The 14,061-nt window shown below is 38.6% G+C and overlaps 1 long non-coding RNA gene across 1 annotated transcript in view; it reads right to left on the bottom strand.

The window, feature by feature from the left end:
- The window catches only part of LOC140600022 (uncharacterized), a 252,732-nt gene extending 240,873 nt beyond the window's left edge, over positions 1–11,859 (bottom strand). Inside the window, exons 1-2 of the long non-coding RNA XR_012003209.1 lie at positions 11,800–11,859; positions 7,085–7,138 (exon numbers count right to left, since the gene is read on the bottom strand). This is a non-coding gene — a long non-coding RNA (uncharacterized lncRNA). The remainder of the gene's footprint in view (positions 1–7,084; positions 7,139–11,799) is intronic.
- Between the last annotated feature and the right edge of the window lie 2,202 nt (positions 11,860–14,061).

Raw genomic sequence — 14,061 nt, 5'->3', positions numbered from 1 at the left:
GAAGTGTCAGTGAGAAGGATGCAATATGGACCTTATGGTAAGATCAGTTGCAGAATCACAATGTGGGTCCCAGGGATTCTGGGGCCATGTTATCTACAAGAGAATTTCTAGTCCTTTAAGAAATATATATCTTTTGCTATCTTACTGATGGAGCACTTGAACATGGGACACAAAGTGACAATGCCTTTGGAATTTCCCATTATGAGCTGGGTTTTGTCAGGCCCACCAAGTGGTAGGCCTAGAAGCAGCTGTTCATAATATAATGGAAATGTGCACTTGGGAATGAATCTGAGCAGGGCCGGAGGGCACAAGTTACACCCATGAACATACTCTAGACCTTTTATCATCTGAACAATTGCACCAGTGCCCCTCTATCAACTTGTACAAATGACCATATGGGGTTCCTATGCAACCAGCTGAAGGAGGAAGGAAGTAATTGGGCTTAGTTTTATGAATAGTTTGAGTTGGTTTATGAGTACAAACTGAAAATAAGCAATGACTGCAGATTGATATTCAGGGGTGGTCAGGAAAGATGGCCAAAAGGGATAATTTCCAAAATGGGCTAAACTATGAGCGGTTAACCTACTTACCTTTTTTTGTGGAAGGAGAAATGACCCAAAGTGACAGTCAGGGACTTTGGAGGAAAAGAACTGGAATATTGGAGACATCTTCTGGGTAAAGGCATATGGAGGTCATAGAGACGTAGGCACAAAATGTAATTCTTTTGTTAACTCCCATAGGAGAACACAAAGTATAGGAGAGGCACTTGCCTGAACAACAATAGACAATGTGACTGAGCCAGTTATCCTTAGCTGTCCTTTGTCATCGGCCATCCACAACTAGTATGATGAGCACATAAGTGGAGTGGTCATGGTGACAGACCCAGAGGCTTTAAGTGGGCCCAATAGCACAGACTCCCACTTATCAAGGCAGAACTATTGATACCTCTGAATTCCCAATTTATCAGTAACAGAGATCAACAATTGAATATCCAATATAGCACCTCGAGGACACGAGGACACGAACTGGCTAAGCTGTGACAAGTTGATTACATTGAGTTCCTCCTATCCTGAAAAGACCATCTGTTCAACCTCACAGGGATGATAAATAAATTGTGAATATGGGCGTTCTTCTCCTGCCCACATAACAACAGTTATAGCCAGCACTATCTGGGGGCTAACAGAATGCCTGATCCTAGGCATGAACTTCTCTACATAGAGCATCCCATCAGATTGGAGACTGATGTTAAGTGATGGATGAAGAAGGTGCTAGAGTGGCCAATGCCTATGAACCTCATTGGTTATATTATATACTATGCCATCAGGAGGCTTCTGGCCTTTTACAGAACATAAGAATGACCTCCTAAAGGTGAAACTAAAATGCCAGCTCAGAGTGAACTGTCTGAAAGGAGTAAGCACGACTCTTCACAGCACAAAGCATTTGTCAAATGTCTGTCTAGTGGTGTGTCCCCAGTAGGAAAGATACATGTGTTCAGAAACCAAGGGGTAGAAGCATGGACGGCCCCATTTACCATTGCTCCAAATTATTCATTGAGGGACCTTATGATTTCTGTTCCTATAACTCTAGGCCCTTTAGGGTTAGAGATCCTGGTCCCCAAAGGTGCACATTCTTGCTAAGATACACAGCTAAGAATCCTACTGAACTATAATTATACCACCTACCAGGGCACTTTGGACTCTGTGTCCAGGGAAAAGCTAGAAATAAAGGAATCACTATATTTGTAGGAGTAATTGGCCTTGATCATCAGGATAAGATAAGGCTCCTTTTATATCATGTGGGGTAAGGAGAAATACCTGTGGAGCTTGGACACCTCCTGGTATTCTCCTCCTACAATTAAGTGTATAGGACTATGTGCAGTAATCCAGAACTGAAAAGGAAATGACTATGAAAGCTTTGGATTTCCAGAAGTGAAGGTTTGGATCATACCACCAGGCAAGCCACCAAGACCTGATGAGTTGGGCAGCTGAGGGTGGAGGAGTTTCAGAATAGAGAGTGGAGCATGAGTTACAGTTTGGGATCATCTGCAGCAATGGGGCCTCTAGGTTATCCCATTAACCCTGTTCTTCTCATTTTCCCCCCAGGAAAAGAAGGGAAGGGAACATGCAGAGAAGCTGCTCCTCAGACCTATATGAAGAAGCAAATCTGAACAATACAGGGAGGAGTGTGGTAGCTGTAAGAATGTGCCTCACTGACCTCTTACCACACAGAACAGGGCTGACCAGGGCCTCAGCTGCTGAGCTTTGGAATCTATTGCTGAGTTTTCCCGCAATCAAGCCCCCACTGAGCTGCTTCCAGCCAATGACTGGGAATGGCAGTGACACTAGGAACTTCTACATATTGACACAGAAAATTATAAACAAACCATGGGGCACCTGGGTGGCATAGTTGGTTAAGTGTGCAACTCATGGTTTCGGCTCCGGTCCTGATCTCAGGGTCCTGAGATTGAGTCCCATGCTGGGTTCTGTGCTCAGCATGGAGTCTCCTTAGTATTCTCTATCTCCCTCTGATCCTCCCATTCCCTTGCTCTCTCTCTCAAATAAGTACTTAAAAAGGGGGGGGGATTATAAATCAATAGATGATAGATTTAAGAGATCATCAGGCATTATTTAAAAAAAAGGAAAGCACACAGTAAACATGAAAAAACTGTGCAGTTTACAAATAATTAGGGCACTTAAATAGAGATATCAGTTTGCTACTGTATAGTCATCAGATGGACAAGTGATAATGATAAGCACAAGAAAGAGGAGGAGAAATAATAATTCGACAAGTGACAATCTAAATGTTGTGGAGAGGGTGAGGAAACAGGAACTCATAAATGTGTTGGTGTAAATTGATCCATTATTTTGAAAGACAATATAGCAGATCTAGTAAAGATATCTAATTCCTAAAGCCTAGTGCTTCAGCCATGGTTCAGGTGAATATGGTGAAAACAAATCTAGATGTCTGAAGCTTAAAGTAATTCAAAACAGGAGCATGGGGGTGCATGCAATTCTCAGAATGGCTAAAGGGATAGGCCGACATAGGGCCTTTGGGAATGTCTCCCCAGCAGCCCTCTCTGACACACCTGGGATGCTGCTATATCCCTGCCACAAGGGGACCCTGGGGAGCCGGGATGGGATGTACCCAGACATAGCTGTTACCCCAGGGTCAGGAAGCTGTCACCACAATTGTCAGCTCCAGGGCCACAACACATCTGCTGGCTCACAGGGAAAATAAAAACAAAAAAAATGTTCCCTGTATGTTGGCTCTTGACAGTGGGACAGCATTGGCTGCTGGCAAGATAAATAACGACGTAACTAAATGGCCTCGCTCTGTGCCTGTTTGTCAGCAGAGCAGCCCACCTTCACCTTGTTGTTTCCCTTCCAGGTCTCCATGTGAACATCTGACTGGGAAAGCTACGGCAAATCTGCAACTGCAGGCGCAAGGAGCTTCTAACTTTCCAAGTTTTGCAATACTGTCAGGGAAACAAGGAGAAGTTTCACGTGCACATCGATCATGAATCTACTAAATCTACCACATGCAGCAATTTCACTTTTAAGCACACAACCCAGTACGCTATTTATCCAGAGGGGAAGTATTAGTGATTCGGATGGATGGCTAATTGTTTATGATGCCAGATACTTATCTTAGAATGTGAAGCATCCCCAGCACCCCCAGAATCAATTGCCAGTAGTGTCCTCCAGACATCCCCATGAACTAGCTACACATGCGCATTTCCAAGCACACCCTAGGAGGAGTATGCCCCCCACGTGGGCACCATTTCCCTGAAGTATTTTCAGCATATTTGCATACAGATATTCATAGCAGCACTGTCATTTACGGTGAAAAATTTGAGTCTAAATGACCATCGTAGTGAAATAAAATGGAGAGACAGAGGTAGCTGTATAACTTGCAGCGTTCTAATGGTTGAGTCATCTACATACATATTATCAAGAAGAATAATTCTCAAACAGATAATCTTTTATGGGAAAAAAATTAAGTTGTAAAGGGCTGCCTCTATTGATTCCAACATGGAACAATAATCTAGTTAGAGTTTCAGGACACTTTTTGACAAAATTCGCCTCTGGAGCAGTGTGAATACAGTCTTGTGGGGTTAGAAGGGAAAGGCTTCCACTATTTTGTTTATTCTTTTGCATGTCTGTTGACATCAAATGTCTAGAGTTTAGAAGGTAGCATGGGCCTTCACGACATCGGTATACTCAGAATATAATAATATTTGTACAGCACACTGTAGTAATTTGATGAGACTGTTTGAAGCCAGAGGTGACAAGCCCAGGGGCTCTGGCTGCCTCAGGGCTTGTCCCGGCCTCCATAGGGGCTGACAGGATCAATATGGCTAGCAACTTCAACACCATTTACACCACCTTTGGGAAGATCTGGGTTAACAAGGATCAAAACAAACGCTCACACTGCATCATAGTTCATTCTGCTCAATCTGACTTTTCCTTAAAGAAGTTATATTTGGGGGCTAACATCACCATATAAACAAATGGAATAAAATAAGGTAGCCAACAAGAGTAAACACGAGGCTAAATCCATTTCTGTATTCCCAACTACTCCCTGAGAGCTAAGCAGAGTGCTTGGCACACCTGACTGTTTGTTGACTTTCTGGAATTCCATTTTCATTGCCACAGGTCCTGTGCTGGCTGCCATTCAAATCCCTAGATTCCAGCCATAGCCTTCGTTATACGATGATTAAATGGGCAGATAATGAAAAGCATCTGATCACAGAGTGTTCACATACAAGGATTTTGTCCCGAAAAGGGCGTTCAAGGTCCTCTGGTAAATAAACGCAAACCACCGGGCTGTCCCTAAATCCATGAAAATCCACCCCAAACCTGCAAACAGCCCAGTCCTAACAGTCACTTAACAAAATTGGTTTGTTAGAGAGCAGCACACAAAGTTTTACCTGCACAGTGTGTTAAACAAGAACAAACCCCAAAAAACTCAAACAACCAACTTTGTTACAAATTCTGCTAAGCCTGTTTGAGAACAACAAAGTTTGTGTGTGCTTTAAGAAAGAAGGGAAAAGATGATACAGAAGAAGGAGTGGGCGAGGAGGAGGAGCTGGGCACCAGCAACACTTACACTACCACCACCAATTTCTTCTACTGTTCTGCGAGGAAATCAGAAAATATCCACTTAATGCCTTTTGCCCTTTGAGCTAATCACAAGGTCCTGGAAGGCTCTTCCTCTGTGGGAGGCAAGTCTCCTTCTCCCCTCCTTGGAAGGAGGATCGCCTCCTTCTCTCTCCAGGATGTTTTGGGATTGGTTTGCTCCACACCACACCCTCTGCCTCCCCTGCTCCTTCTGATCCGTTGAGAACCTTAAAGCACGGGGGAGAGATGGTGGGTGAACCAGTGCAAACGTTCAAACTCAGACGCACTATTGCTTCCATCGCTGCTTGATCCCTTCTTTCTTCCCCAACCTCTATTTTAGTGCCTCCTGCTCATGAATCAAATGTTTTCTGCTTCTGAACCACATCATGCACCTGCCGGAAGCACTGCTTAGATTTTCTCTCTGGGGTATAGTTTGTGTGAAGCCCACTGAGTTGAAAGTCCTTCAGCATTTGCTCTTGCCGACACCCGGGAGGCAGAGCCTCCGCAGACCGTTTTGTATTCCAGCCGCTAAATGTTAGAAAGTCAGATGGAGACAGAAAGTTCAAGGTCTGGCCACATTAAGCTTTGGTATCACAGTGCTGCACACTTCGACTATCATTTGTGAGGCAGGAACACTGGCTTTAGAAACATTTTACATTTAAGACCTAAGAACAGCCAAATCCTCTAAGTCTTCAATTTTATTCATTCACCAGACCAAAATCATAAACCCTGTCACAAAAATCACTTGTTCTGAGGCACTGTCCAAATGAAAGGGCAGGGTTTTCTTATGTTTACAAGGAGCCTGAACACAGATTCATCCAACTGCTAGAATACAAAAGCGAGAGAAAGGGCCAGGGATAGCATGTCCAGTGCATTGTTTTGTGAAGAGGCTACAGGGAGTAACACCGGTGGGAATTTGGCTTTGATATGGTAAAACGTTTATCCTGGAATCCAAAATATAGAAACAAAAAAAAACAAGATATTTCTCCAAGCCTTATAAAATGGTAAGTGAGGGAACAGAGAGCCCAGCCTGCTGGAAAGAATGGACGCTTTACAGTATCATGGAGCGAGGAAGTGGACAGCCATACAGGCTCAGCTACCTTCTGGCTGAAGGAACCTGGGGAATTCTCTTGCCCTCTCTGAGCTTAAGACTCCTGGCAGCAACATGTGGCTAATGTCATCTGATTTTTCAGAATCATTTTGAAATTTGTGAAAGATCTACTCTTTTTGTGCGCCTAATTAGGACCTTAAACTCCATAAATTTCTCAGTGATATTATGCCTAATGAGAAGCAAAGACAGGATTTCTCCTGATGGTGTAGTGTTTGGTGTCCTGAATGCATTAGCAGAATTCAAAGCCTTTCTGAAAGCCCATCTTTGAAAATCGTGGTAGATTAAATGGGATCTTGCTTCATTTATTCATTTACTTTATACAAACTTTTTTTTTTAAGATTTTATTTATTTATGAGAGAGAGAGAGAGAGAAGCAGAGACACAGGCAGAAGGAGAAGCAGGCTCCATGCAGGGAGCCTGATGCGGGACTCGATCCTGGGACTCCAGGATCATCACGCCCTGGGCTGAAGGCGGGTGCTAAACCACTAAGCCACCCAGGGACCCCCTACTTAATACAAACCTAATTGCTCCCAAGGTTCTCTGCACCTAGCTGGGAACAATGTAGTGGATGATCAATCCTCCCAGTCCATGTGTACATGCAAGGATTGGGGAAATGTACGGTGAGATTTCTGGACAAACTCAAAAACCCAATCATAAGTTTCCCTTTTAAGAAAAGTTAACAAATTCAGCTTGTCGAAATTTATTTTGATTGTTTTTAAACCAAAATTGTATTTTTTAGATAATGTCAATACTTAAAGAGTCTGTTAAGATAATTAAAATTTATTGACAAATTCCATGAGCGTAATGGAAAATTAAACAGATTTTTTCACGATTGTAGGAAAATAAGACCTTACCCGCGGTGGGTGGAGCCCCGAGGTACAGCATGTTTCTAGGCAATTAAACAGAGACTGAAAAGGAAAATTTGGAAACTCATTATTTTTTATTAGTAAAACCAAAGAGATATTTTATGGTGTACTGGGGAGACTGCCTCTGCCTCAGGGCAAGCTTAAAGCTGCCCAAAAAGCTTTAAAGTTCAGACCCAAACTCCTTGTAGTCAGAGGGACTATTGCAGCCTGATCCTCAAGGTAAATATTTCAAAATCTCAGTTCTACGTACTTGCTTTTCACAGTCTCCCATTAGTGAAAGGCCATTTTCTCTAAGACTCTTTTGAACTGTGCATTTTAAACTGCTGAATCTGTTCCGAAACTACATCTCAGAAATCCACACTTTCTATTCAGTTAGTCTTCCCAAGGGCCCCTACTCCCAAATCAGCTGAAGTTTCTACAATTATTGATCAGTCTCAGGAAAGGCGGAGTTCAGAGCCACCCATCTGCCAAGGCATGTTTGTGTGGAACCTTCATTAATTGCCCAAGGGAGGGAGCTCCATTGAACCCTTTAGAGTTGTAAATTTCATGCTTACGAGGATCTCTTCCTTTTCCTTAATTTTACATGCCAGCTCACCAGCCTTCTCTTTCTTACTGCCAACACTGACATCTTAGCTTTGACTCTATTCAGAGCTGAAGCAGAATGGCATGAAATAAATTCAATTCTTGTCTCTGTTTTCCTAACACATTAAGTCTGTCACCCCCTTTTAGTGTGCGTCCAATCAGTATACCTTAGGTCTCCATTTATAATTGTTTGGGCATTGTATCCTCTAGTCCCTTTTATCCTTGGGTTCTTGAAAGAATGGAAAGTTTCTCTCCCCTGAGATCTAGGGCAGCACTGTAATGATGGACAATGAAATTTGTGAGGACAGCTCAGAGTTGAACAATTCATGTGAGATAAAAATAGAGAACTTTATAGTGTTTCATTATCTGACAAAGTGGAGAAATCATTATTAATAAAGTTTACTTGTATGAATTATTCACAGCCTTAATGAAACATTAGAAACATAGATAGACATAATATTGTGGATTATACAACTGGCCTTGAAGCCAATTGAGTCAGCTTCATAGTAAATGCAAGCCCATGGGCTAGCTGAATAACCTCTACATGAACCTTCTTTTCTTCATTTGCAGAATGGGAATAATAATTCCTATTAAACTCTGTTTCAGTGTTGCTGTGGGAATCAAATGAAAACACATTAAAATGTGAATTGCAATGTAAAAAGCATAACCAAATGGCAATACAATACAATTAGATCCTGAAATTTGTCATGTTAAAAGGGGACTATGTAGTACCAGAAAAAGCAGTTTTCCTTTAGGAAAATTAATTACTCTTCAATCAGATAAAAAACTTGCATGTTGTGGATGAACAATAAAGATACATCAAGTTGAAATCCATGTCCGTGGAAAATAAATTCGGAAACTCATTTAATAGTTGTGTGACCATAAGATAGTTGTTTAGCTAGTCTCTCCTATTTTTCATCCATAAAATTAAGATAATATAAAGTGCACATTTTATAAGATTGCCGTAAGAAATTAAGTGAACCAACACAAGCTTGATACAGTTTCTGGCACAATGGTGCTCAAATAATGATTTTATATATATATGCCAATTTGGCCACAGGGAAAAGACCATATAACTGAATGAATATGTATATAACCATGTAACATAAAACATAAAATATTACATATGAAAGAAAAACATATTAATCTTTGAAACATGGTTACATTGCTTTTTGGTTTAAGACATGGTCAAAACTATTAGGTCTATAACTGTTGAAATTAAATCTACTTTGTTCATATTTCTGGCCAGTGCAGTCACTCACCTAATCATTATTGCCTAAATACGAGTGCTTTTTTTGTTTCCTTAAGGCACTGAGAATATGAAATTTAATGGACACTGTTTCCTCATCTTGGGTAATTAAGGAAGGTTTTGATAAGAATGTAAGACCTGAACTAGGCATTTGATATTTAAATGTTGTAGTCCTTACTATATATATTTTTTAAATTGAGATATAATTTATATACTCTAGTGGTTGAATTGTATCCACCTAAATTCATGTCCACTTGAACCTCACTTTCCTTCTTTGGAAATATGGCAGATTTGAACTAGTATCTCAGAATAAAATAATTCTAGCCTGAGGGTGGACCCTAAATCCAGTAACTGATACCTTTATAGTAGGGAGAAGGAGAGAGTGGTCACACACACAAACACACAGGGGTTGGAACAATGCTGCCACAGACTATGAGGAAGAACCATGCCCACAGGAAGCTGCAAAAGGCTAAGGAAGATTCTTCCCTTGAGACTTCAGAGAAAGTATGGCCCTGCCAGCACTTTGATTTTAGGCTTCCAGCCTCCAGAACTAGGAAAAAAAAATCATCTCTGCTGTTTCAAGTTGTGGTAATTTGTTATGACATCCCTAGAAAACAAATACACATAAACCCAAAATCTAGCCTTTTATTTATTTTATTTTATTTTTTATTTTTTAATTTTTATTTATTTACGATAGTCACAGAGAGATAGAGAGAGAGGCAGAGACACAGGCAGAGGGAGAAGCAGGCTCCATGCACCAGGAGCCCGATGTGGGATTCGATCCCGGGTCTCCAGGATCGCGCCCTGGGCCAAAGGCAGGCGCCAAACCGCTGCGCCACCCAGGGATCCCAAAATCTAGCCTTTTAAAGCGTACAATTCAGAAGTTTTTGGTAAAGTTTGTGTACACATTCCAAAATATTTTCAAGACCCAAAAGAAACATTAGTAGCATCCGTTAGTAGTCACTCCCATTCTCCCTTTCCCCCAGCCCCTGGCAACCACTAAACTACTTCCTATCTCTATGGATTTGTCTACTCTGGACATTTCATGTAAATGGAATCATGTCTGTATGGATATCCCATATTTTGTTTATCCATTCATCAACCTGATGAACATTTGGATTGTTTTCATATTTCGACTATTAGAATAATGCTGCTTATGAATATCTCTGTATAAGATTTGTGTGGATATAGGTCTTCAGTTTTGGAGGGAATTGCTGGGTCATACATTGACTCCATGTTTAAATTTTGGAAGAACTGCCAAACTTTCCAATGTGGCTGGACCATTTTAGGTTGCCACTAACATTACACAAGCCTTCCAATTTCACTATATCCTCACCAACACTTGCTGTTATTCATCTATTGATTACAGCTATCCTATGGCTATGAAGTAGTGACTTACTGTGGGTTTGATTTGAGTTTTCCTGATGATTAATGTTGTTCTTTCCCTGTGCTTGCTTATTGGTTGTCTGTCTCCTTTGAAGAAAAATCTTTTCAAATCCTTTGCTCATTTTTTTTCCTTTGCTCATTTTTAAAATTGGATCATTTATCTTTTATTGTTGAGCTATAAGAGTTCTTTTTATATTCTGAATACTGGACCTAAATCAGAAATGTGACTTGCAAATACCATATCTTATTTTGTGGGTTGTCTTTTCCCTTCCTTGATAGTGTCTTCTAATATTAAAAAAAAATAATGTTGATGAAATCTAATTTCCCTAACATTTTTCTTTGGTGACTTACATTTTTGGTGTCAGATTTGAGAAGCTATTCAATAATTCAATGTCACAGGCGTATGTTTACTTTTAAGACTTTAATAGTTATTTCTCTCACATTTAGGTTTGACCCATTTTGAGTTAATCTTTCAATGTAGCATGACATCTAGATTAAATATGGATTAAAGTTGCCTATATGCTTTATTGAAAAACTATTCTTTCTCCAATGAAGTGTCTTGTACCCTGTTGAGAATCAATTGATCATAGATGTATAGGTTTATTTTTGGACTCTCAATGCTATTCCATTGATTTATTTACCATCTGCAAGGAAGTGAATTGATTTTTAAATTGCAAATTTGATCACTCTACCCAGACACTTTAAATAATCCAGTAACTTCTAATATCCAAAATAACCCAATAACTTCTAATTTTCCTTAGGATAAGTCCTGCATGCTGTGGTCTCTCTTTTGCTCTCTAAACTTGACTTGCAAAATTTTCTTCCTTCCAAATGACATTGTCCTTTGATTAATCTTATAATATACTTGTCTGATCCTGTACCAGGCTTTTCTATCTTCTATTTCATCTTTCTGAAATGTTCACATGACCACACTCTATTATCAGAGTCCCTTCTCTTCTCCTCCTCCTAATTTTATTGTTTAAATATCACTTCTTTAAAGGATATTTGATTACTAATATTTCCTTTTAGAATCTTATAATTTTCCATCATATATTACATCTATAACTTACTGGTTATATATCTGTTTTATATCATCTTCATCTACCATGTAAAGAAACTCACTGTGTTTTGTTTACCACTGTAAACCCAAATTGCAGTGGCATGCTTGGTATATAGTAGAAATGGAGTAAACAATAGTTAAATAAATAACTGATTAGACTTGGTGCTGTACTCTCAGATCTAGATAAATGTGTCTTTTCACATAATGTTCATATCAGTGGGATTAGATACCCAAACATATTGATAAAATTTTTTGAACATGAAGCACACTAAAATAATATCGACTATGAAGTATAATTTCCTATTTTTATCTGATATTTTATGAGTTATAGCTACTCCAAACTAAAAATAATATTGACAGACGTGGATTTTATATCTAAATGAGATTTCTTTTTCCTCGAAAGGAATTTTTGTATATTATACTTACAGTGATGATGTAATTGTCTAGTTGGAAATTCCTAGATTTGTTAATACCAAAGAAAATCTGTAGGACAAAAAAGAAAAGTGTATTTTCATATTGGATTTCAGTTCAAAAACAGAAACCATTCCAGTTTATGCAGAAGATGGGCACCCACCATCATTGCATTTTTTCTTTGTAATCTCTGTCTAGCATAACTCTTTGTTCACAGATATTCAAAGATCTAGAAATTAATAAGCACCTGAGAAAAAAAAAGGAATAAATTTGAAAGAGAATGCCAACAAGAATAATAAGGACCCCTTGTCTGAGGAAAATAGATAAGCCAGTAAACAGACATAGCAGTAAAACAGGACCAGACTGTTTTAAACACATTAATTTGACACTAAAAATGTATATGTTCTTTTACATCATTCTATATAAAATAATTATATGATGTGTTATATACTAATTGTAAAATACATACTTGATAAATTGCTTAAACTTTTAGAGTAGATTGTCTGACTTACAAAATGGACATGAATAAAAAAGCAAATGGTTATCTGCAAGTATAGTTGAAATAAGTGTTTAAAATATAGAGAAACAAGCAAAGCAATGGAAGAAGAATGCACAGTAAATATACTGAGAAATTAGTTATAAATTTTCAACTTATTCCAAATAAAAGTTCCAGAATGAAAAAGCAGAATTAATGGAAGGGAGGAAATAAAGAAACAATGGATCTAGGGGAAAACATTGTCAGATATTAAATGTCTGTGTTTTCTGAAATAGAATTAGTGTCAGAGAGAGAGAGGGAGACAGAGACAGAGAGAAAGAAGGGGTGGGGGAGCAAACCAGAAAACAGACTCTTATCTGTAGAGAATAAACTGAAGGTTGCTGCTGGAAGTGGGTGGGGATGGGATAAATGGATGATGAGATTAAGGAGGGCACTTGTGATAAGCACTTGGTGTTGTATATAGGTGAGGAATCACTAAATTCTACACCTGAAACTAATATTACATTGTATATTAACTGGAATTGAAAAACTAAAAAAAAAAAAAAAGACAAAATATACCATTAGACCTGGACATTCATTCATGATTTTTCCAAAATTCCAAGAAAAAAGAGTAGATTATAAAGTGTCTCAAAAGTAAAACAAGTTACTTATTCCAGACTATCAGACTTCATATCAGGAATATTGGAACTACAGAAAAATTGTATCTTCAAAATTTTGATGAAAAATACTTTTCATAGATGTGTAGATATAGTCAAATATTAATAGCTGTGAAATATTGAGGACAAATGCAAAATAAGTCTGTTTACATGATTAAAAGAAAGATTGGCAACTGAGTCTGATCCAGAAATGAGAGTTCATCAATTATTGACACTGGATAGATTCTTCTTTAAACAATAACTTTTAATGACATTAGATTGCATTTTCTTCTCTAAAGATACACTCATTCTATTTAGTTCTCTAGTGAATTGTGCTTGAAGTTTTATATTGATATCATGTTCTAAAAACAAACTACAGATGCAATAAAAAATTCAATTATAGATACAAGAGATAATGTGATGTTATAATCCTTGATGTAAAATAACAAAATGACCAAAAAGAAATAATAATAATGGAAAAGAATCAATGGGAATGTTAGTAAGGTACAGTAAGTGCCCTAATTCTACATCTTTCATTAAGCGGAGAGCAACAGATTCTTTCTAAAATTGATACATCAGGAAATAATAATTTAAAATTATTTCAACTAGTGACATCAGTCAAAAGAAATGAAATACTTTCTCATTCCATATATGTTCTAACAATTAGGCTATAAAGTTGGGCAGGGTAGTTTAATGGTATAAATGTTATGCATCTCCAATCTTCATGGTCATTTCAAAAATTCTATGTATTGACAATATGTCACTAAACAGATTTATAAGTTCACTGTTTAAAGAAAAAAGATCGTAGGGCAGGTCTGTTTTTAATTCTTTGAGGAATCTCCACACAGTTTTCCAGAGTGGCTGCACCAGTTCACATTCCCACCTACAGTGTAAGAGGGTTCCCTTTTCTCCTCATCCTCTCCAACATTTGTGGTTTCCTGCCTTGTTAATTTTCCCCATTCTCACTGGTGTGAAGTGGTATCTCATTGTGGTTTTGATTTGTATTTCCCTGATGGCAAGTGATGCAGAGCATTTTCTCATGTGCATGTTGGCCATGTCTATGTCTTCTTCTGTGAGATTTCTCTTCATGTCTTTTGCCCATTTCATGATTGGATTGTTTGTTTCTTTGGTGTTGAGTTTAAGAAG

This window comes from Vulpes vulpes, chromosome 8 (genome assembly GCF_048418805.1).
Source record: "Vulpes vulpes isolate BD-2025 chromosome 8, VulVul3, whole genome shotgun sequence".
NCBI classification, from domain to species: Eukaryota; Metazoa; Chordata; class Mammalia; order Carnivora; family Canidae; genus Vulpes; species Vulpes vulpes.
Note: the sequence above shows the minus strand (reverse complement) of the source record. Positions and strands in the feature narration are given on the sequence as shown.